Source organism: Kogia breviceps, chromosome 6, assembly GCF_026419965.1.
Source record: "Kogia breviceps isolate mKogBre1 chromosome 6, mKogBre1 haplotype 1, whole genome shotgun sequence".
Classification (NCBI taxonomy): Eukaryota; Metazoa; Chordata; class Mammalia; order Artiodactyla; family Physeteridae; genus Kogia; species Kogia breviceps.
Window position 1 is genome coordinate 39,629,483 of NC_081315.1, and position 22,618 is coordinate 39,652,100.

The following is a 22,618-nucleotide window of genomic DNA, read 5'->3' on the forward strand; positions in this document are numbered from 1 at the left end:
ACTAAAAGGATTTACAAAAGGAGATTCAATAATAAATAAAATACATTAAAATCTACTATGAGATTTTAACAAAGAGCTAAACCATGCTTATGATTTGTGTTTTCCCTTGAGCATGTGTCTTAATAGCTACGTTCATGATTTGGTCTTTGACCTAAGGATGCATCTTAATGAGGTTTTGGGTCTCAGAACATTTCTCAATTTTATATTTACTGTTTATAGAAGAGAACCTATTATATTTCCTAGCCCTGCAAGTCTCAGATATTCAAAATTCTAATTTCCTTCATATCCTTTCTTGAAAACAAGCAGGTTTTTGGTTTTTTTTTTCCCCTGAGCTCATTTTTTGCTGGTAGCATTATATCCAATACAACATAATAACTAACCCTCATAATAACATTTACTTTCCAAACCTTATAGGTCAAATTTACAGTTCTATTAGACACATTACCTGCCTTCCAAATGATCACAGTTGATGGGTTGTTGTTGTTGTTGTTTTTCCTAACTGCATAATATGGGGCACTGTTTTTCCGGTTTCTAATAAGAGTTTGGGGAGTTTTTTTCTTCCTTCTACTGGTCCCAAAGCCAATGTTACATGTACCACATTTTTGTTTTAGGAGTACAACATTTCTAGGTGCCAATGTTTGTATTAGTCAGCTTTGATAATCTATGTTGTGTAACAAACATCCCCAAAACCTCATGGTTAACAACACAGGTTTATTTTTCATTCCTTTTGTATGTACTCTCTGGGATAACTGTTCTTCTGCTCTTACCTGTGGGAAGTTTTGAGTCTTCTACATTTGTCCTCTAATACTACAGGCTAGGGAGAAGGGACAGTTCTAACCAAGAACATGACTTTTCTTATACCAGAGGGGAAAAGCAAGAGAAGCTAAGCCAAAGCATGTCATTGTTTTTACCTCCTGCTCAGATATGGCATATAGCAGATCTGCTCACACAATGTTAACAAAATTTAGTCACTTGGCCAAACGGATGAAAAATTATAATCATTCATTGGGAGGTTAACAGTGAAAGAGTAAAGGAGAATAAATATTTGCAAACAATAGTACAACTTACCGCGGAGTGAATGTAAAAACAAATTTGATAACCAAGTCCTCAGGAGCTATAATAATTAGAGTTTAAATAAACAAAGAAGAGACAAAGAGGAAGAATCAACCAGTGAGATAATACTATCAGGGAAGTATGAAATCATGTGAACAAATAAGAAGGCAGTTAAACAAAAAACAAGTAGCTAACTCTGACAAGAACCACTAAGAGGTTAAGTAAGTTGAGGCCTAAAAGATATTTATGGATTGAGGGAACATGAAGATCATTGGTGAATTGGACATGAAAAATTTTAGAAGAACAGAGGAGCTATTACCAGGTCAGAAATGTATGTCAAAGAATAAATAGAAGATTGTGAAGTTTAAAAGACTGATAAATTATACCCTCTCTTCCCTACTAGTTTCAGAATCAAATGATAAATACATGTAGGAGTAAGAGCTATAGAGATCAAAATAACAAATTTATAACTAGTAAAGCTGACGTGGAGACTAAAGCTGTGTGGCCAATATATGTTTCCTTATATTTTCCTTTTCTTATAAAGCATAGGATATATCCACAGGGTAGATTTGGTCTGAAGAACAGACTTCATTTATCCATCTATGTGTAAGAAAAAAATGGTTCCCTCAGCCTACTACATAGAGAAATTCGCTTTCAAGAGTACTTAAATGACAGATCTGGGGCCTTAATCCCAACACATTTTCTACATAGCATGAACAGTAGATGAATGCATCTATCCTCTAGGTAGATGTGGTGGGGACTACTAATTGTCTTCCAGTACCACACTTCCCTTCACGATTTTAGAACTGTACCTCCTCTCTACTGAACTTTAGCAAGACAAATGGATGTATAGAGACCAAATTGCCCAGTCTTTCTTGCTTCTGGTATGGTCCAGATTAAGTGGCATGTAAAGTGACAAACAAATTTCAGGTCCCATTCTTAAAAAGAAAGTATATTATCATCTATTTCTCTTTTTCCCTGTCTGGGTTCAGAGAGATGGAAACAAAAAGCATATCAGAGATGGAAATTACATGTCAAGGATAGCAGAGCCACTCCACAAGCCTGAATCTCTCAATTATCTTTTGGATCAGCCACTTAACCACCCTAGAAGTTTCATATCCCTCTGAACTCTTGCATGAAAGATTTTCTCTGGTTGATTGACTGTATTTGGGGGCCTAATTATTATAGTAACTTATGCTACACCATAATTAATACATAATTTGGAACTTAGCAATGTTGTGCTGCCATAATAAAAATCTTGAATGAAGCATTGGCTTCTCAGGTGGGCTGTGAGCATCAAGAACATAAAAAGTTTTAAAACCTGGTAACACTTATTATGTCATGAAAAGATATTTGGTCAGCTACAGTAGTGTGGAAGGAAAACCACACGCTTTCCAAACCTATAAGTAGTTCAGAAAAGGTAAGTGTGCAGTACTCTGTGACTTCAACTTGTTGCTTTTAGCAAGATCCTGAAAGAGATTAATGAAGACAGGCAAGAATTAGCCAGGTTACAAACAGAGACAAAATGGAACACTTTTCTCCCAAAGGATGTTTTCTTGTCCTGTGGTTTGCAATTTGAATTAACTGTAAGTGTAGAATCTGAGTACCCAACAGTATTGTAAATAATAGTTTTCCTGTATAACTCTACCTAAAAAAGATAAAATTACTTTCCAGAGTCTAACACATCTCCCTAAGATTTCTCAGATATGGTGGCAAAGAGCATATTACAATGTTTCTTCCCAGCCAAAATTATTTTTTTTTCTATTAAATAGCCTCATGTAACCTCAGTTACTTTGAGGAAAGAAGAATAGATGGAAGAATGTGAATAAATAAAAGCATAAATGATTGAAAACAATGACTACATAATAGACATGAAAGAATCTTCAGAAGGCAAGCCAAAAGCTTGGACAAACCAGACAAGAAAAGGTCTAACCAAGGAACTTTTCCACTGAAAATTAATAAAGTCTTTATAATTCCTGCCCAAGTAAGAGTTCATCATTATTATGAACTAGTGAGGGCTATGTGTTGCCTATTCTTTCCAATTCTGAATGGCCAAAATAGGGCCATTGACAATGGCCCTATTGACAATATTCTGTTTCCATTATACTGTATATTAGGGTGTGTGTGTGTATGTGTACTAGGGAGTGAGGGCAGTAATTTGTTTATCAATGTATATGTCACCAGACCTTGAAGAGTAACATCCAGACTCAGTGGAGAGCATTACATATTACCCAAAGATGGTGGACTTTGTGCAAAATGGAACTTTGTACTATCTTTTTGGAGAAAAGTGTGGGAGATGATATGCACTAATATTTGAGAGGCCAGAGGAGAAGAAACAGCTAATCACCCCTCACTACCCATTCACCCGTCTGTTAACAACCTACCTTTCCCTTTGATTTTGAGCCAGGAAAGCCCAAATAGAAAGAAAATTTCTCAGCTTCCCTCGTGGTTAAGTGGCCACAGTCTCAACTGAATTAAGAGTACAGGGATATGTGCAACACACAGGTGACATCTTGAAAAAAAAAAAAAAAAAAAAGGTTTCTTTCCCTCCATTTCCTCTTTTCTCCTTCCTGCTTGCTGGGAAACTGTGATAATTGGAACAGACACTTTCAGTCAGGAAATGGAAGCCAGGTGTTGAAGATAATAGATGTTCCTCAGCCAGCATGCTTAACCCCCTTGAAACTTCTGCCAACCTCTAAGCCAAAAATTGAGAGTGAAATAAACTTCTGTTAAATCCAATGAGACTTTGCAAGGTTCTTGTTTTTGTTTTTATTTTATGTTTTTTGTCTTTGTTTGTGTTTTTAACTCATACTCTTTTTTTCACATCTTTATTGGAGTATAGTTGCTTTACCATGTTGTGTTAGTTTCTGCTGTACAACAAAGTGAATCAGTTATATGTAAACATATATCACCATATCTCCTCCCTCTTGAGCCTCCCTCTCACCTCCCTATCCCACTCCTCTAGGTTGTCACAAAGCATCAAGTTGATCTCCCTGGGCTATGCAGCAGCTTCTCACTAGCCATAACTCATACTCTTAACTAATTCAAAAGCCATCCATGTACATTCTTTTCCTTTCCCAAAATCACCAATAGCACATGTCACTCATCTTAAGTAGAAGATTGAGTGAGGAGAACTAGAAGTACAATAAAAATAATCCTCGGTGTGAAGTAGGAGTATTATTCTTCCTTATCTTAGGTGTAGAAGTAGACACTGGTTATACAACAGCTCTATCAAGAATTTGTGACAATAAGATGAGTAAATAAATGAGGCATATTTGGAGAAAAAGAAAGCACTTTTAAATGAGGATATGCTGGAACATATCTGTAGTATTGCTATTTTACAGATTCTGATAGATTATACCATAGAACAGGAGCTGAAATCATAAAAAACTAAAGATCTGGTTATTACATCCTAGATATACTAAGTCAAAGTTGTTTAGGAGATTTAAGAAAGGGTCAAAAACTTCTTTTTTTTAAATGATACAAAGGATGGTGCCAAATTGAAACATGGGAAACAAATTCTGCTGGCTCAGAGATCCTGAATTTCAAAAATAAAGTTTAAGTTTCAATGACACAGGAAGCCATTGCTAATAAGCAGGATTTGGAAAGTGACATAGAAGTGGCTGGCAAAATTTAAACTGAGAAGGGACACAACATACCTAATGCGGGTTGAGTTTCAATCACCCTGGGGATACATACGATTTCTGGGCAAGAATCAACTGGCCGTAGCCAGAATGGCTACCCTACCTTCCTTGCTCAGGTAAGTGAAGCTTTGCTTGATTAGTAAGTGCAGTTACAATACTGGTACGAAAATAAAAGAGAATTGCATAAGTGAATGGTACTGATAATTTATGTTACAATTATGTGTAGACATAATGATAAGTTTGGAATCATTGAGATACATTGCAAGTGTTGCATATATTTTTCTACATCTTTGAAACTTTTAAGAAAACCAAGCATATTAAATCTTTGATTTAATAAAGTGAGTGAAAATTTAAATACAAGAAGCACCAAGAGTTTCATTTTACAAAAAAATAGGTAGTATGCTGATTGAAACAAACAGAATTATGATATAGTGGACAGATGGAAAATAGAAGAGATATGTCTTTATAGAGACAAGGAAGAATGGGATCAGTCGCATATGTGGAAGATTTGGGCTTTGAGAAAGTGAGGCACTTTCTCATCATCACCGTTCTAGTGAAAATGAAGAAAATATGGTTGCAGCTGCAGGTTGATTTATAAATTTGGTGATGGAAAGATGAATGCGTCCCACTGGATGGCTTCAATGTTCTTAGTGAAGTGTGAGGTAAAGTCATTATTTTGAAAGGAAGGAGACATAAGTAAGTTAAGAAGAGAGAAAAATCACGGTCAGAAGATTAACAAGCAAATTTTCTAGATAAAAATAGATGTTCAATAAGTATTAATGATTAAGTTTATGTTTATGTAATTAAAATGAAATCATGCAACCTTGCCCTATAGTGTTTTCCTATATCATTCAACAGCATGAATACAATCATAAATAAGGAGGTTCTTGCACTGAACCAATGTATGCTTCCCACCAGCCACACATGAGTAGAGTCTAAGGAGACCAGGGTGCTGAGAGTACTTTCCAGGAAGTGATTAGACTATCATGCTATGGGCTAAGAAATGAAGTGAAGCAAGGAGGGGACTGTTGGATGATGAAAAAAGATGACAGAATCAGTGGACCAGAGATTTTGATGAGATAGAAAAAATTGTACTATTACATGAGGTAGTAAAAGTAAATCTTGCTCTCTTGGTGAGCATCCAATACCTCCTCCATGATTCTCACTTTCTGGTGATGACCTTTATTCATATTCCTCTGGGGGAAAAAAATGTCAGAAGAGAAAGTTAAATTCCCCAATGATCACCACCATATCTCCCAGCTGATCTGGCTCCCTACTTGTATCCTATGAATTTCCTCCTGTTGCCAGGATAAACTGTTCAAAATCCCACACAAGGTCAAGCTCTTCCACTTTTGCAATGGATCCCATCACTGATCCACTACTGTTCCTTTCTTTCTTTCATCATTAATTCTTCCTTCTGACCTGAAACATAAGCACCAGCCCAAAACAAATGTTATTTCTCATATTAAAAAAAACTATTTTTAAAATTGTGACCTCACATTTTTTTCCAGTTACCAACACATTTTTCTTCTTTCCCTTTAAAATAAAACTCTTTAAAAGTTTAGCTTCTACACCCATCATTCCCAATTTGTCTCCTCTCTTGAACTCAGTCCAATCACTCTTTTATCCTGGTTACTCCACATTAACATTAACTGTTATCTTCAATGTCAGCAATGACCTTGAGATTGCCAAAACCAAAGGAAAATTCTTAATTCTCTTCCTAATCTATCAAACGTAACAATTGTTCCATTTTTTCCCACTAACTCATATCTGTAATTTTTTCATCCCTTGACTTCTATGATATATGTCTATTTTACTTACTCTTGTTTCCTCACAGTTAACTTTCCCCTAGTCTCTTTTGCTTATTTTTCTTAATTTTTCCAGCCTCTAAAATAATGGCACATCATGAAGCACATCTCAGAGTTCATCACTCCTCCACCTACAGTCACTTCCTTGGTTATCTCATCCAACTGCATTATTACCTTAAATGACATGAACATGCTAACTAAACCTAACTGCTAACTTGTCTCTCCAAACTAAATTTCCCTCATAAACTCAGATCTCACACTTGCTACTTGACATCTCCTTTTAGACATCTATTAGAGACTTTAGGTTTACCTTTCCCCAGCAAAAATCTCTTAGTTTTCTACCTCAGTAACTGAAATTTTAAAATCTTGGAGTCAACCTTGATGTCTCTATTTTTTGACATCTCACTTGAATCAATATATCACCTCTCTTAACTTTAAAATATGCATCAAATCTAATCTCTTCTTAAACATCTCTTGCACTACGACAACCCTAGTCCAGTCTATCTTCATCTCTCACTGAATTATCACAATAGATTTCTGTTTATGCTGCCTTCTATCCTTAACCCTTTATAGTCTATTCTCCACTGTATATAGGGTGACAATTTTAAAATACATTAAATCCTGTAATTCCAATAGACACTTCAATAGTATTCCACCTTAATCAACGTACAGTCCAAAGTCTTAAAGTGGCCCACAAGGCCCTATGTGATTGAGCTCCTTGCCATCTCTCTGGACTCTAAGATACACAGTAGTATAAGGAATTTTGTTTTGTTTCATTTAAAGGTCTTATTATCTTGCTCTGGTTCATGCTCTAAACCAGCATGGGTGCAATAGGGATTTTGAGGTTGAACTTAACCATGCAAAAAAATTTCTTTTCTCACTCTAAGCAGAAGATTTAATCTGTTTCATTAGGAAAAATAAATCAAACATGATCCATAGCAAGCATGATCTACAAGTATAATCCTACTGACAAATCAAGCACATTATAATCTGGAACCTGATGATCAGACCAAAACACATGCTATCATTTTTCACATCAAAATAAATTTTTTAAAAAAACTTACTTTAATCCTCTTTCAGCTACCAACATACTTCTATGCTTTCTCTTTATCTGTCTTCCTTTTTTCCTGAACCTACTTTTTCTCCTTACTTCCATTCTTGGAAGAATGTAAAATACCTTTTGGATACCCTATTTCTGCTCAATGACAACGCCCACATTTTTCTTCCTATTTCTTCAGATATATTACTCTGTTAGTTAGCCCTTTTTAAACTCTGTGTATTCAGTCTCTCTCACTCTTTTTGCTCATGTTTTCAGCAGCTAAACATGCACAAGATTATTCCACCCTGAAAAATAAAACGAAACAAAATTCCATTGACCCTTTTTACCCTATAGCTTTCCAAAATCTTTCTTTTTCTTTTCACTACCAAGGTCCTTGAAGGATTATTGGGTCTTCTTTTTCTTACATCACATTCATTTCCCCTAACACTTTACTAAAATTGCTTTGGAAAAAGGTCACCAATGATACCTTTATTGCTGAATGTAACAGAAAATACGTGTGTGTTTATGTGTATGTGTGTATGTGTGTGTGTGTGTGTGTTATCTTCTGTTTGTGGCATTAATCATCTCCTTCTTCTTGAAATCTCACCTCTACTAAGACTTCCATAACACTACCCTCTTCTTCTACCCTCTCTGCTACTCTAACTTTCCTCTCAGTTTCCTGCGTCACCTCCACTCCTGGGACTTGACAAATTCAACTTGCTTGATTCCTTAAACCAAGGCATTCTGATGTTCACTCTTGATCTAACATACCACTGGAGGCTGGTAATAGAGTGTCATATTATCTGATTTCACATCGCCTCCAGGACAAACCTAAGAACTCTATGATGGTGTTTCCAGATGACAGTCTATCTAGTCAGAGGGTCTACATGATGTTTGGCAAATAGTAAATAGTTCTGAAATTGGAGAACACAGTCAATCTCAGAGCATTCAACAAACTTTGTAGCAATTTAATCATATTGGCCACAGACCAAAACTATTCATTGTTGTTAGAAAATACATGCCAACACACAGTTGTACATATGAGACTTCCAGGACAAGTAAGAGGGTTCTTAGAGAGGGATAAGTTGGTTGTGTTTCCAAGAAAACACTTTAGGTCCTTAGGAACAGAGAGAGCTCTTTCCTCTTTTGAGGAAGGCTTAAGAACTGCTTTCCTACACACAGAAGGACAATAAAAATATGACAGGGCTTCAATTTTTTCTGGGTCTATGTAAGAGGGAATGGTACCCATATTCCAGACAGCTCAGGAAGATTTTCATGGAAATAAGGCCTTAGGCCAAAATTGAACTAACAAAATTTTACAAAAAGAAAAAATACACACAAACCTCCTACATAGGCCTTAAGTCCCACCAAATGAATTAAAAAACAAAACAACATTAGCAATAATAAATTTTCACACAGTCCTGCCTGGTGCCACCTTATCCCTCAGACCTGCTGTGCAGGAGAGAGGCAGCCCTGAAAGGGTTCCTCTAACAAATACCTGGGAGAGGACCACATTTTCCTTCTGACTCTAGCTTGCCTGTCCCGTCTTCTCACCAGCTGTTTGCCATTGGAAATCAGTTGCTTAAGCCAAACTCAGTTATTCACCACAAATCCCTAGTTCCTTGTTGTTCCTGGAAGGTTGCCCACCTCCTGCAATGATCTCTCCATCTCCTCTCTGTTTAGACGTATTTTCTCCATTCTTTAAAGATCCAATCAAATCTTGTCATTTTCTAGAAGACTTCCCCAACTACAACTGCTTTTGCTGACACGGCTGAATTTCTACAGACAGTCTGTAAATACCATCTGACCTCAACAAAGATAGCCATGTAGTTCTGGTTTTGTTTTTTGTTTGTTTGTTTGTTTTTAACCTATACTACTATTCTTCCCACTAGTGTTAGCTTCCTTGAAGGGCAGAACTGGGTCACGATCATCTTGGTCTCCACCTTAGTCTGTAGCACAGAGTAGACTCTCACAGTCAATGTTTATTAAGGGCAGAAACATAAAATCACAAACTATAAATCAATAATAACAAATGTGATACAGTGAAATCACATTCTCTTTGGCAGAAATTTCTAATTCTACTGATAATTCTCAAGATTCAATTTACCATGGCTATTTACAATTTACTTCTGACTCCATATGGTCTACTCAAGATCCATAGTTTGCATGCTGTATATTCATCCTCTGTGTGAACATTTTTACCTATGGCCTCTTTTGACTTTTCTATAATAATCTTAAGATGTGGATCAAAGGCCAATTTTCATAGGTGGAATAGCTGGAGTGATATAGATCCTAAAGAATTTGAAAACTTTAAATTATGTATGGAGAGTATCCAGCAATGTATATTTTTTTCTTCAATTCTGCTTCTTTATGGAAATTTCCTTGGGTAAAATATAATACTTCTTATAGCAATATAGAATCACATTGCTTTGAAAAATGCATGTTACAGAAGTATTTATATTGAGAATACTACACTTTGTATGTATGCTCTGTTTTCTGACCTCAGTAGTTCTGTTACAATTTAACCGGGGACCATTATCACCTCAGCAAGTATGCACACAGTACTTATCATTAATTTTCTTCCTACACTACCCTCACCTGAATGTGGTCACCCTAAAGATTTGGGATTTCTGGGGATGTTTAAGAATACCTAAAGTGTTTCTTGATCGTACTGAACAAGTGTTTTACTGTCTTTGTTATGTTCAGCAAATGTTTGAAACTATTCCACTAGTTTTGAACACAGTTAAAAATTTTCAGCCAAAAAATATGTTTGAATAATAATTCTGATAGAAACTTTGCTGGATGGTTCTCATGTTTAAAAGAGGAAAAGTGATATTCTAAGTGTTTATGACTGACCAAGAAAAATTTCAAGGCTCTTAGGATGGAAGCATACATAAAACAGGCAGGGAACATTGTTATAAGCAATCAGTGCAGAACCATTTTCATTTTTATGAAAATTATATGTATGGCTACATGCATTAAGAGTTATTTGGGTAAAGAAAATGCAAATTGAAAAAAAGCCAGCCTTGTACTTTTTTTTTGGTTTTTGTGGTACACGGACCTCTCACTCTTGTGGCCTCTCCTGTTGCGGAGCACAGGCTCCAGACGCACAGGCTCAGCGGCCACGGCCCACGGGCCCAGCCGCTCCGCGGCACGTGGGATCCTCCCAGACCGGGGCACGAACCCGTGTCCGCTGCATCGGCAGGCGGACTCCCAACCACTGCGCCACCAGGGAAGCCCCCAGCCTTGTACTTTTGATTATAAACTGGACTTTATTGTTGCTGATATGACTTTTTTAGAAACAACAAAAAAGAGCCAATTTTCACAGCTAATACAGATTATTTCAAAAGTATCTGCAATACTACAAGTACTCAACAAATGACAGCATCTATTTGCCCCTAAACATCAGGATAGAAAATCCAATATGTCATTCTGTTATTTAAAAGCTTCTTGCATTAACAGAGTTAAGAAGAAAAAAGCTATTTCTATTGATCTATGGATAAAAACAAATAGTATAGTATTGAGTGAACAGTATTGGTGAGAAGACCACTTAACAGCATTAGAGAAGAGAAAGACATCAATTTAGTGAACAGATGAAAGTGGGTTAGTTTAGCAAGTTTAAGACGAGTGTTTGCATCAATATGACATTTGTGTAGTAATAAGGAAGATAGGGAAAGAAACAGAATTGTATTACATTTTACCTTCTTTAGAATGAAGAAAGAAGGTGAAACAAGAGCACAGCTAAATAGGATTCCATAATGCTAAACAGCACAATCATGTCTCCGTGGAGAGTTGGTAACAAACCTCTACCCCACAACTCCATTATCTTATGGGAATTATATTATAATGAAAATATTACCCCAAAATTAAGTATCAATAATTATTATTCATGTGAAAGATGTACCTAGTTAGTTCTACCTTAGAAGAAAGTCTGTCTAGGAAAAAAATGGTTTTGAGACCTTTTTTAATGTCATGGAATACATAAGAAATAATTTTTGCATGCACACTGGGATAAATGGAAAAAGTGGGCAATTAGCACAAGCTCGCTGGCTCCCCAGGCCTTGCACAGCTTCTTTATGGGATGAGGAGACCAGCATCTCCAGGACACCTTTAAGCCCTTCCCTGCAGACCCATATTCTCTGGCTCATCTTCAGACAATGGTTGATATTGTAAGGGAACAATTGGCCATCCCAAAATGTGTCTCTTTGACATGAGGATTAATTTAGGCTGATTATGTTTAAGAAACAGAAGATTCAAGAAGTTTTTCTTGTTTCCTCTCCCTTAACTGCTTAAAAGAATTTAGATCAACAGCCTTTTGCTAATGTACATTGGTGTAGCTACTATGAAGAACAATATGTAGGTTTCTGAAAAAACTAAAAATAGAGTTACCATATGATCCAGCAATCCCACTTTTGGGCATATATCTGGAAAAGATGAAAACTCTAATTTGAAAAGATACATTCCTCCCAGTGTTCATAGCAGCACTATTTACAATAGCCAAGACATGGGAGCAACCTTAGTGTCCACTGACCGATGAATGGCTAAAGAAGATGTGGTGTATATATATGCACAATGGAATATTAGTCAGCCATTAAAAAGAATGAAATAATGACATTGCAGCAACATGGATGAACCTAGATATTACCGTACTAAGTGAAGTAAGTCAGAGAAAGACAAATATCATATGATATCACTTAAATGTGGAATCTTTAAAAATGATATAAATGAACTTATTTACAAAACAGAAAGACTCAGACATAGAAAACAAATTTAAGGTTACCAAAGGAAAAGTGGGGTAAGGGATAAATTATGAGTTCGGGATTAGCAAATACAAACTACTATATATAAAATAGATTTAAAAAGGAGGTCCTGCTGTACAACACAGGGAACAATAGTCAACATCTTGTAATAAACTATACTGGAAAATAATCTAAAAAAGAGTATATATATATATATATATATATATATATATATATATATATATATATACATACTGAATCACTTTTATGTACACCAGAAACTAATGCAATATTTTAAATCAACTGTATTTCAATTTTTAAAAAGGAGCCTGCTCCTAGAACATAGCTATCATCAGACATATCTGCAAAGAATATGGGCTGGTTGTGATGGGAGAAACTTAGCAGGGCCTAGAGATCAGAGTTCATTCTGTGCCCCATTTTCTCTATATGCACAAGCAAACATTAGTTTACCAAACGTTTGCTTTTCCTTCTCCATGTGAATTTCCTTCTTCCCTTCTGAAGTCCTAAACCACAACCCTCAACATCCTCTTTTGAAGATGGTATTTAAGGTGAAGGTTTCGGCCATTTTATGGAGTTACTCAGTTTTCCCGGGTCTCTTCTATGTTATTAAACTTTTGTTTGACTTTCTCCTGTTAATCTGTCTCATGTAAATTTAATTTAGACCATCCAGAAGAACCTAGAAGGAAAATGTCTTCCTCCATGACAGTATCAGTTAGGAAAGAATTTGTGTTTTGAATAAAGGAGTTAAATTAAGCCTGTATACCCTTGAGTTTCTGGACCACATCTGTGGCATCTCCTGCTGTTTTAGTTGCAAACAATCCGAATAAATCAAGCAGTTGCACATTCAATTTTCATGACCTGTTCAAATTATTGGCATTACCTATGGAATGGGACTTTGGATTGAAAAATAGAAGTCAACTTTTTATGTGTTTTTGGCTGGTTGTTGTAGACATTGTAGCAACTTTTTTCTTGGATTGAGTTCCCTATTCTGTGCTATCAGCCAAAAGGACTTAGCTGGCCTAGAGCCCCAGAGAAAAGGGTACCAAAAGTCAAAATATAATAGCTACATTTAAGTGTTCATTTTTATAACTTTCCAATTTCTAAAAATATCATGGTATCAATCCTTTTGAAAACCAGCATTCTATACATATATATACATATATAGCTTTAATTTTCAGTAAAAAGTTAATGATTACACTTTGTAAATCACCTTTGCAATTTAATAAAGCATAGGTAAGTATACCTTAACTCAAAAATGAAAGCTAACACAGATCATTAAATGTTAACCTGTTGCCAAATTTATAGATATGCAGGAGCCACAAACTCCTTTTTTGGAAATAAATGTCTTGTGATACCTGGCCTTAGGCTAAACTCTCTGGCTGACAATATCTCAGAATGCATATCACAAAGTAGTTTTCTCTTTCCTTCTAATCCTATATAAAAAGATCAAGCAATTGATAAGTAGCAAAATCACCTCTCCAGAGATCTTTAATTATTATCAAGGTGTTTTTTAAAATCACCAAATAAATGAGATAGATAGGGTTAAATTAATGACCAGAAACCCATACAGTCTTTATTTTACAGGGTCCAAAATACACTGATCCTTATCAGATGGTGATGTGACAATTTGTGCTTTTGATATTAAAAGCATAATCTGTAATTCAGACACAGGATCTAGGGCATTTGTAGGTTCATAGTATAAAAGTGTATAGTTTGAATATGGCAGGGGTTGTTGTTTTTCTCTTTTTACTCCCTCTAATTTTACATTTGTCTTTTACCTCTTCAAATTATCTTTTTCCCTTTTTTCTTTAAGTGGGTAAACTAGCTAGTATTCACGTATATGAAAGAAATCCCTTTTGTATTCTATAATGTATTTTACTCGGGGAAAGGGAGCCATTATAAAGTTAGTGAGGGTTAGGAAAGCCTGGGTTAAAAAATTAAGCATATCTCTTTGATATTTTACCACTAATTCTTGTACACAACTTTAGCCCGGTAATGTTGCATCTTCATTAATAGAAATTTGTTTTGTGAGCTACCCTGGAAATACCAAGAAAATAAATATACTCAGCTAATCTTATACGTGCTTATTTCAACTCTAAGCTAACAAAACAAAAACAAAGAGTGAATATCTGTGAATTGCCTGATATACAAATATAGATTGAAAATGGTATATAAGAGAACTGAAAGATGTATCATATACTAATGGAACCTTCCTAATAAGAAAAACAAAATACTCATTTTGTTTTGTGTTTAAAAGCTGATCTGAAGATGTCCATCTAGGGTTATAGGGAAAATCTTTGCTACAAAGACAGTGCAACTTCACATAAACTGTCAGTAGTGCTTATAGAACCAGATATGCTGACAGACAATTATAATAGAATAAATCACAAAATGAGAGGAACAGAGGTTTTCTCTTGTTGAAAAGGAAAGGGAAGGAAAATAAGGTAAGGGACAAGAAGGGAAGGGATGACATGACAGTTTTGAATACAATAAATTGGTTATACAAAAATACTTAAAAGATGATGATAAATTGGTTTGTCTGAATCATGGTCAGTATTCTGATGCTGTTAAAGCTTATGACAATTTGCTTCTCTTGCCATGCTTAAGTTTTAGGTTATTTTCTACATCAAGTGTGTATATGTACATGTGGGAAAATATGTATCACAGACAGGGAAGAACACTTGTTTTATTTTTTAGAGCTTATTTGTATCATTTCTAAAATACTCTAGGAGGGCTTCCCTGGTGGTGCAATGGTTGAGAATCCACCTGCGGATGCAGGGGACACGGGTTCGTGCCCCGGTCCGGGAAGATCCCACATGCCATGGAGCAGCTGGGCCCGTGAGCCATGGCCGCTAAGCCTGTGCGTCCGGAGCCTGTGCTCCGCAACGGGAGAGGCCACAACAGTGAGAGACCCGCATACCACAAAAAAATAAAATAAAATAAATAAATAAAATACTCTAGGAACAAAATTAATATTTGCATTTTTAAGGATGTTAACACAATGATCATTGGCCAGTATTGAAAAAAAAAAATTCAATACATTAGATTTATGACCTTTGGTATTTTTCAGTCTCATTTAAAAAGTAGCCTTGCCTTTATAAAATTACAGTGACTGACTCAACATGACTTGTATCATATAGTTAATTAAAAAAAATATGTTCTTTATAATGCCTTTCTACATAAAAATTATTCAACAGTTCTTCTACCACTTCCTCCTACACTGCAAATCTATCAAAAGCAACATTCATATGTTCTAATAAGAGCATTTAATATTTTTCAATAGTTTTGTGTATTAATAAAGTTCATTGAAAACAATCTAAAATTTACTCCAAAATTTTTTTATTGTTTGAAATGAAGACTGAAGAAGTATGATTGAGTCTCTGACTTTTGACAAAATTTTCTGCTGCCCCTAAAATATCATTTTTAAATACATTCCCTAAATAAGCAACATATTCTTTGCAGGTTTTTAAAGGATCTATATCTGTTCAGAAAACACAAATGTAAAAATGTGAAGTGAGAAAAGTAATGAAATCTAATGAATTTGAGTCCAAAGATTATATTTTTTCAAGTTCACCAAAGTGGTTTAGTTTTAAAACACAGGGATAAAATTACTTGTCATGGGGAAATTTGTATTCGTTTTGGCTCTGCTCCACTTTTGGAGTATTATTCATACTTCTGGGTCCTTTATACTTTCAAATGCATATTCCTAATACAATTTATTGTTATAAAACAAATTTTGTAGCTTAATCACTTAATATTGTTATATAAATTCATATAATACCTGAGTGAGTATAAAATACAACACAAATGTAAGGGCTTTTTTGAAACATAACATGTATCCACCATTAATAAATGCATTAAGCTTTGTAGCAGAGAAGTGTATTATATCAATTCACATTATATATTCACAATGTGAAAATATGTATGTCACAAATGCATTGTTCTGTGTCTTACATCATAGAAAACAGACTTTTGAAAAATCAAAGGGCTATATCAAAAGGAGAATTCTTTCATATTCCACTCCTTTACCGCCATGAGATCCTGTAACCCCCAGCCTCATCCATGACTTCACAAGTCTTTGAAGCTGTACATGAAGTACAAGCATGCATCATTCCCTTCTAAGGAATTCTTCTTTGGTATGTCAGCCCCTGCTGTAGCAGCTTATTAATTTTTAAAAATTACAACCTGTAGTTTTTTCAGAAAATGTATCCATTTATGAGGCCAGTAACAATATGCATTGTGTTACTTAACAAATGCAGTGTTCTTACACCAAAATTCTTCTCTGATGTTCAGTAGGGTCTATACTCCCCAGTTAGACTCAGTCTTATGTTATAGGATATGGATCTCCATAAAGCCACTCTATTGATAGCAGGCTCAATTTATTAACTGATTTGTATCTAATTTATAGAGAACAGTGGCCTAGGGCTTCACTGGTGGCGCAGTGGTCGAGAGGCTGCCCGCCGATGCAGGGGACGCGGGTTCGTGTCCCGGTCCGGGAGGATCCCACGTGCTGCGGAGAGGCTGGGCCCGTGAGCCATGGCCGCTGAGCCTGCGCGTCCAGAGCCTGTGCTCCACAACGGGAGAAGCCACAACAGTGAGAGGCCCGCGTACGGCAAAAGAAAAAAAAAAAAAAAAAAAAAAAAAAAAAGGAGAACAGTGGCCTAATAGAATTGGTTATAGGTCAGGTAAGGATTTATTTGAAAGAAAACAGTGACAAAATTTGAGGAAAAGGGAGCTGTCCAAAAAGTGCAGGGTGTAGAATCTAAGGAAGTAGCGTGAAAATATTGAGAGAAAGAGGCAAGGGAAAGATGGAAAGGAGTGTATTGAGGAGACTGGAGGAGAGAATGACATTACGTTTATTGAACAAATAAAAAGTGAGTTATCTTAATAAATCTAGAAAGAAATGTCCATATCAATGTGATCATTGTGTCAAGACACACAAAGCAGAAAAGAAACAATGGTAGACTTTTATATTCATTTGAATACTGAAGTGAGAGAAATGATGGGCTCCCGGTTGTCCTCAGTCCTCTCTTACACTCTCTGTCCAACCAGGCTCCCCAGCTGCTAGCCTAACCAACCAAAATCAGCCTCAAACGTACCAACGCACGTTCGGCAGCACCTCCCACAGAGGTGAAAGTTTCCAAAGACACGACGGTGATCACATTCTTCATGGTCTCGTTTTCATGGCTTGATGACCTTGCTTTCTTAGACATTCCTACAAGCTTTGATTGTCCACTTGTCTATCCACATAAGTAATTCAGGCTGTTATGGTGAGTGATGGATTACTCTCGCATCCTCCAGCTGAAAAAGTCTTGAATGTTTCTGCTTTTTCTCATGGAACTCTGCTACTCCTATGATGACATACCTAGAGTAGTCTACTAGAGGAGAATGTGGAGGAGAATGAACCCATTCTAGCTGAGGCCATCTTTGACAGGTCAGAGCCCATGGACCCACCAGCTGACTGCAGACGCATAAAGGAGCCCAGATAAGATAAGATGAACTTGATCTATAGCCAGCAAACCAGAAAAAAACATGAAAATAAATAAATGCTTGCTGCTTTAAGCAACTAATTGGGGGGTGGAATTTGGTATGTAGAAATAAATAATTGATACAGTAAAAGGAGCAAAGTTAAAGGGAAGAGAACTTGAGACATGGGCATCTGAAAATAAAGAATATACACAGAATCGTGGGCATTGGCAAATGCCTCAGCTTGTTGAGTGGGAACTGGGGGGAAGAAAAAGATAAGAAATAAGGAAGTCTCGGGGAAAGGCATATGAATCGACCTATGGGTGTAAGCATAAAGCATGACTATGGGAGTAATAATACAGCAGTCTTTGTATTGCATGTTGATGTCCATGAGTGCCCATTTATCACATTAAGAAGCTTAAACAAAAATGTTAGCCATTTCCCATCAGCCAGGTTCTGACAACTGTTACCCTAATGGTGGCACACTGAGCCTGTGAATGGAAAAGCCATAATGACAAAGATAGAGCCTGTGCCTAAGCCCAAAAGTATAGGCTCCTATTCATCAAAGCAGATCTAGCTACTGCTACAGCACGATGTTCAACCTACCATCAGCAGAGAATGAAACAAAGCCTCTATAAAGCACCACTGAGGGTGGACAACAGTCCCAGTTAATCCAAGACTGAGGGTTTATCCAGGACGGTGGACATTCAGTGCTAAACCTGGTACAATTCCAGTCAAACCATCCTTCAAGGAGACCAAACAACCAGCTTGTGGCAAGTTGACTCCATTGTACACCTTCAATCCTGGCAAGGGTAATGATCTATAACAAATGTGTTGGGGAGGAAGAAATTTTCCTCTAACCTTCTAGGTTTTTCTGGCTGGGCTAAGAATTAAATTTGTATGAGACAGATTAACAGGAGAAAAATCAAACAGAATTTAATAACATGTATACATGGGAGAGACCCAGGAAAACTGAGTAATTCCCCCAAATGGTCAAAACCCTCACCTTAAATACCATCTTCAGCTAAAGACAAAAGAGGATGCTGGGGGTAGTGGTTTAGGACTTCAAAAGGGAAGAAAATTCAAATAGAGATGGAAAAGCAAATGTTTGGTGAACGAATGTTTGCTGGGCCATGCAAGAACAGTGGGATATAGAGTGGTCTCTGATCTCTAGGCCCTACTGAGTTTCTCTCACCACACCTATATTATATTGTTTGCAGATATGTCTGGGGATAGCTCTGTTCTGGAACGGGTCCTTTACCTAAATTGTTTTAGGTAGTTACGGGGGAGAGTAACAAGAAAAACTTTCTGTGTCTTCTGTTTCTTAAAAATAATCAACCTAAATTAATTCTCACGCCAAAGAGACACACTTTTGGGTGGCAAGTTTTGCTCCACTACAACTAGAATTGTCACAGATTTCAGGTGCAGATTTGTCTTTCCTACACACAGAGCTTTGGCAAAGTTAGAAATGTTTAATCCACTGGACACCATCACATATAATATCATCTCAAATCAAGAGAATCACTCCAAAGCAAAGGACATGTGATGGTGGACACATGAACACAGGATAGTCCAATCCCATATTGCACTCCCTGTGGCTTCCAGTCAAATGAAACAATGGGACAACATTTTCAATATTCAGTTGAAGTGCTAGCTTAGAGATGTGACCCTGCAAGGATGGGACACTAAACTCTAGGATGTGGTTTCCACCCAAAATCAAGAACATTTCAATGGTGCAATGAACATAATAGATAGAAAGCGTAGCTCTGGGACCAAAGGGTAAAGTTAGGAGTGACCTTGCTCATCATTTATCCCAGGGACCCACTTGGAGGAATCATGCTTCCTACATTAGATTACAACAGTATATTCTAGAATTCTTAGTTCCCAGAATAACAATCTTTCCAAGAGGTAGCCTATCAATAGTCTCAATAAAATTTAAGCTACAGATGTTACGCAGTGACTTCAGGCTCCTGATGCCAAGGAAAGGAATCACCAATCTGGCAGGGGCTTTAATTCTGATCATTAAGGGGAATGGATTCAGTTTTGCCACTAGTCATGTGAAGTTCGGAGGTCCATATACAGTCCAAGGTTCAGTTTTCTCATCTTTAAAACAAAGGTAAAATTCTACTTCATGGGACTTTTATAAGACTTAAATGAGAAGATGAATTTAAAGCAGGCTAATACATACTAGGCATTTGGTAAGTAATAGCTGCTATTATCTTTTATTGTTTTTAGTATTATTATCATTATTACTATCAATATAAGCCTTCCTGGAGTTTACACTCTACCATAGTCAATAATGTTTCTAGAGGTAAATCTAAATTCCTAAACTCTGGCAAATGGAAGGTCAAATGTGCTATAGTCACATGTGAATCTTAAGCAGGCAAATGTGAGTTCTTTTTCCTCTTAAAACAATAGTATTTTCCTCCTCCCCTTCTGGTACTGTCAGTGGAAACTATTTTTTCTTCCTGAAATCTAAGCCCTCCACTAGACCTTAAAATTCTTCTTGAGGTATGTAGTCAAAGGATTTACCAATTTAGAAAATATTCCTTCCCTATTTGTCTAGGAAAAGGCCAAGGTTCTTCTTTTAGAATCTTAAAGAACACTAACACATTACTATGTATAAAATATCACCATATTTTATCTCATAGATCTTCTGGCATAGAGTAAGTATTGATTGTCCATTTGCTTAGGTGTATTCATTTGAAACAGACAAAAATGTATATAACTCCTGTGGAAATAAACAAAGACCACCCAGATAGAACAAGCAAAGGCTATTCAGAGCTTGCTGTAAAGCAAGGGAGTCAGCTGCCATCACCTGCATTTGGCAGAGACTCAAGGCAGATGGGAGTGGGAAAGCTTTATAGTGGAAAAAAAGGGAAGGCTCTAGTTGGAGGTTATTGGCATGAGGACTCTAGAGGCAGGCTGCTAGAACTGGAGTATCCTGCCTGACTGGTTAGGAGAGCATATGTCTCTTGCTCTGATTGGCCCTAAATTGTGAGCAGGAGCAAACTGAGGGAAGCTGGCATTTATTGATCAAGTCACTTGGGAAAAACTGGGTAAGAGGCTGTGCTTTGGCTTCTGAGAATGTTTACTGCAGGGTTTGTGGATTAGAGTTTTATTTTAATATACGGTCTGGTCATTTCCATTTGCATGGTCAGTCTCTCACTCTTTTTATGACATAGATAGAGGACCCCTCAAAATCCTAAATACTTTTTTTCATGCTAATCTATGCTTATGGAAGTGAGTTTCATAATAAGTTTATATACTCAAAAATATGTTTCTACACCGGAAATAGATTATGCTTTTGAAAACATCTGTGTATTGATTTCTCCATAAAATAGACAGAGTTTTTTTTTTTTGTTTGACTTAGTGTTTTTGGTTTGTTTTGGGAGGAATCTCATTTCTGCTACTTTGAATTGGTGATATTTTAAGGACAGTTTTGAAAATCAAGATGGAAATTCTTTATAGACCATCATAGCTAAGAGAAGTATGATAATCTACCATCAGTGTTTTTCATTCATTGATTACAGCCCTGAGAGAAAAGCAATCTGACTGTGAAATTGCTTTTTTACTAAAAATAATTAAATCTGATATGTAAAATAATTTATTAACTCTACAAGGTCTTCAAAAGCAATTTCATTAGCTGAATATATTATTGCTATCTTTAGGAAGAGGTCACAACAAATCATAAAGTATGTATAAAAATAATTTCACAATAAAAAAGTGATTATGCAGTCTCACACTTCCTTTATTCTGGGTAAAACAAATCTTCTGAATACACCAGCATGTTACCTTTAAGAACTTGGAAAAAAAAAAAACCTCTGAATAAGAAAATTCTAAAAGGAAAGTGTGTAATATTAAATTGCCTGATTTAAAGGGATTTTCCTTTAATAATAACCAAATGTTTAAAATAAGTTAAAGAAAACTATCTTCTTCAAATCATTCATTCATTTTTTTCAACAAATACTTGTTGAATACATAGGAATCTAGACTGAGGATGAGAGCTCAGATATGGTCATCTGACATATTTTTTTTCTGCACTTTTAGAAAGTTGAACCAACTTTTAAATAATCAGGGGATTTCATATACAAACCTAGGTATCTGTCTTCTCTTAAACAACACAGGCCCGCATTTGCACAGGCCAGACATCTGCTGGAAGAGAGAAGAGGCTGCCTCTGTTAGACAGGCTGTGTCTTCTTCACCACTGTTCTGACCACTCCCCACTGAAACCCTGTCTCTCTCAATTGTCCTCTATCAGAGCCCTGTCACCCTGTTATCCTTAGAAAAATATTTCTTTATACCTGTGCCTCGGTAAAGAATTGCAAAGCAAAAGCTAGACCAACAAAATATCACATTTTAAGAAAAGGGGAAAAATATGTTTACTTGTAGAAATGACTATTCCCACAATTAAATATAGAAACAGCTCTGTAACAACAACAAAAAAGACAAAACCCAGTCCCTTTTTAATGATTTATACTATCATTGTGGCCCCTGCAAACTTTTGCACTAGGAATCCCAGGTAAACAAGCCAGGCACTAGTCTAGTTCCTAGAAATATAATTGTTAGCAATATTGAGTGGGTTTTTGACTTCACAGAGTGTATAACCTAGCAGGGAGAAACCTAATAAGAATAAAGTTAAATAAGTAATTATAATAAAAATCTATCCTTAGCCATTAGAAAAGTAGAAACTTCAAGGAGCTGCCTTTTAGTAAATCATTGGAAAAGCACAAAGGCCCAGGGAAACGGTGTTTGGCTCACCCTCATTTCAGATTGTGAGATCTGAGGCCTTAATACCTTACATTCCTATTTATGCCCATCATCACTAGTTCCTAAATTGTTGTCTAC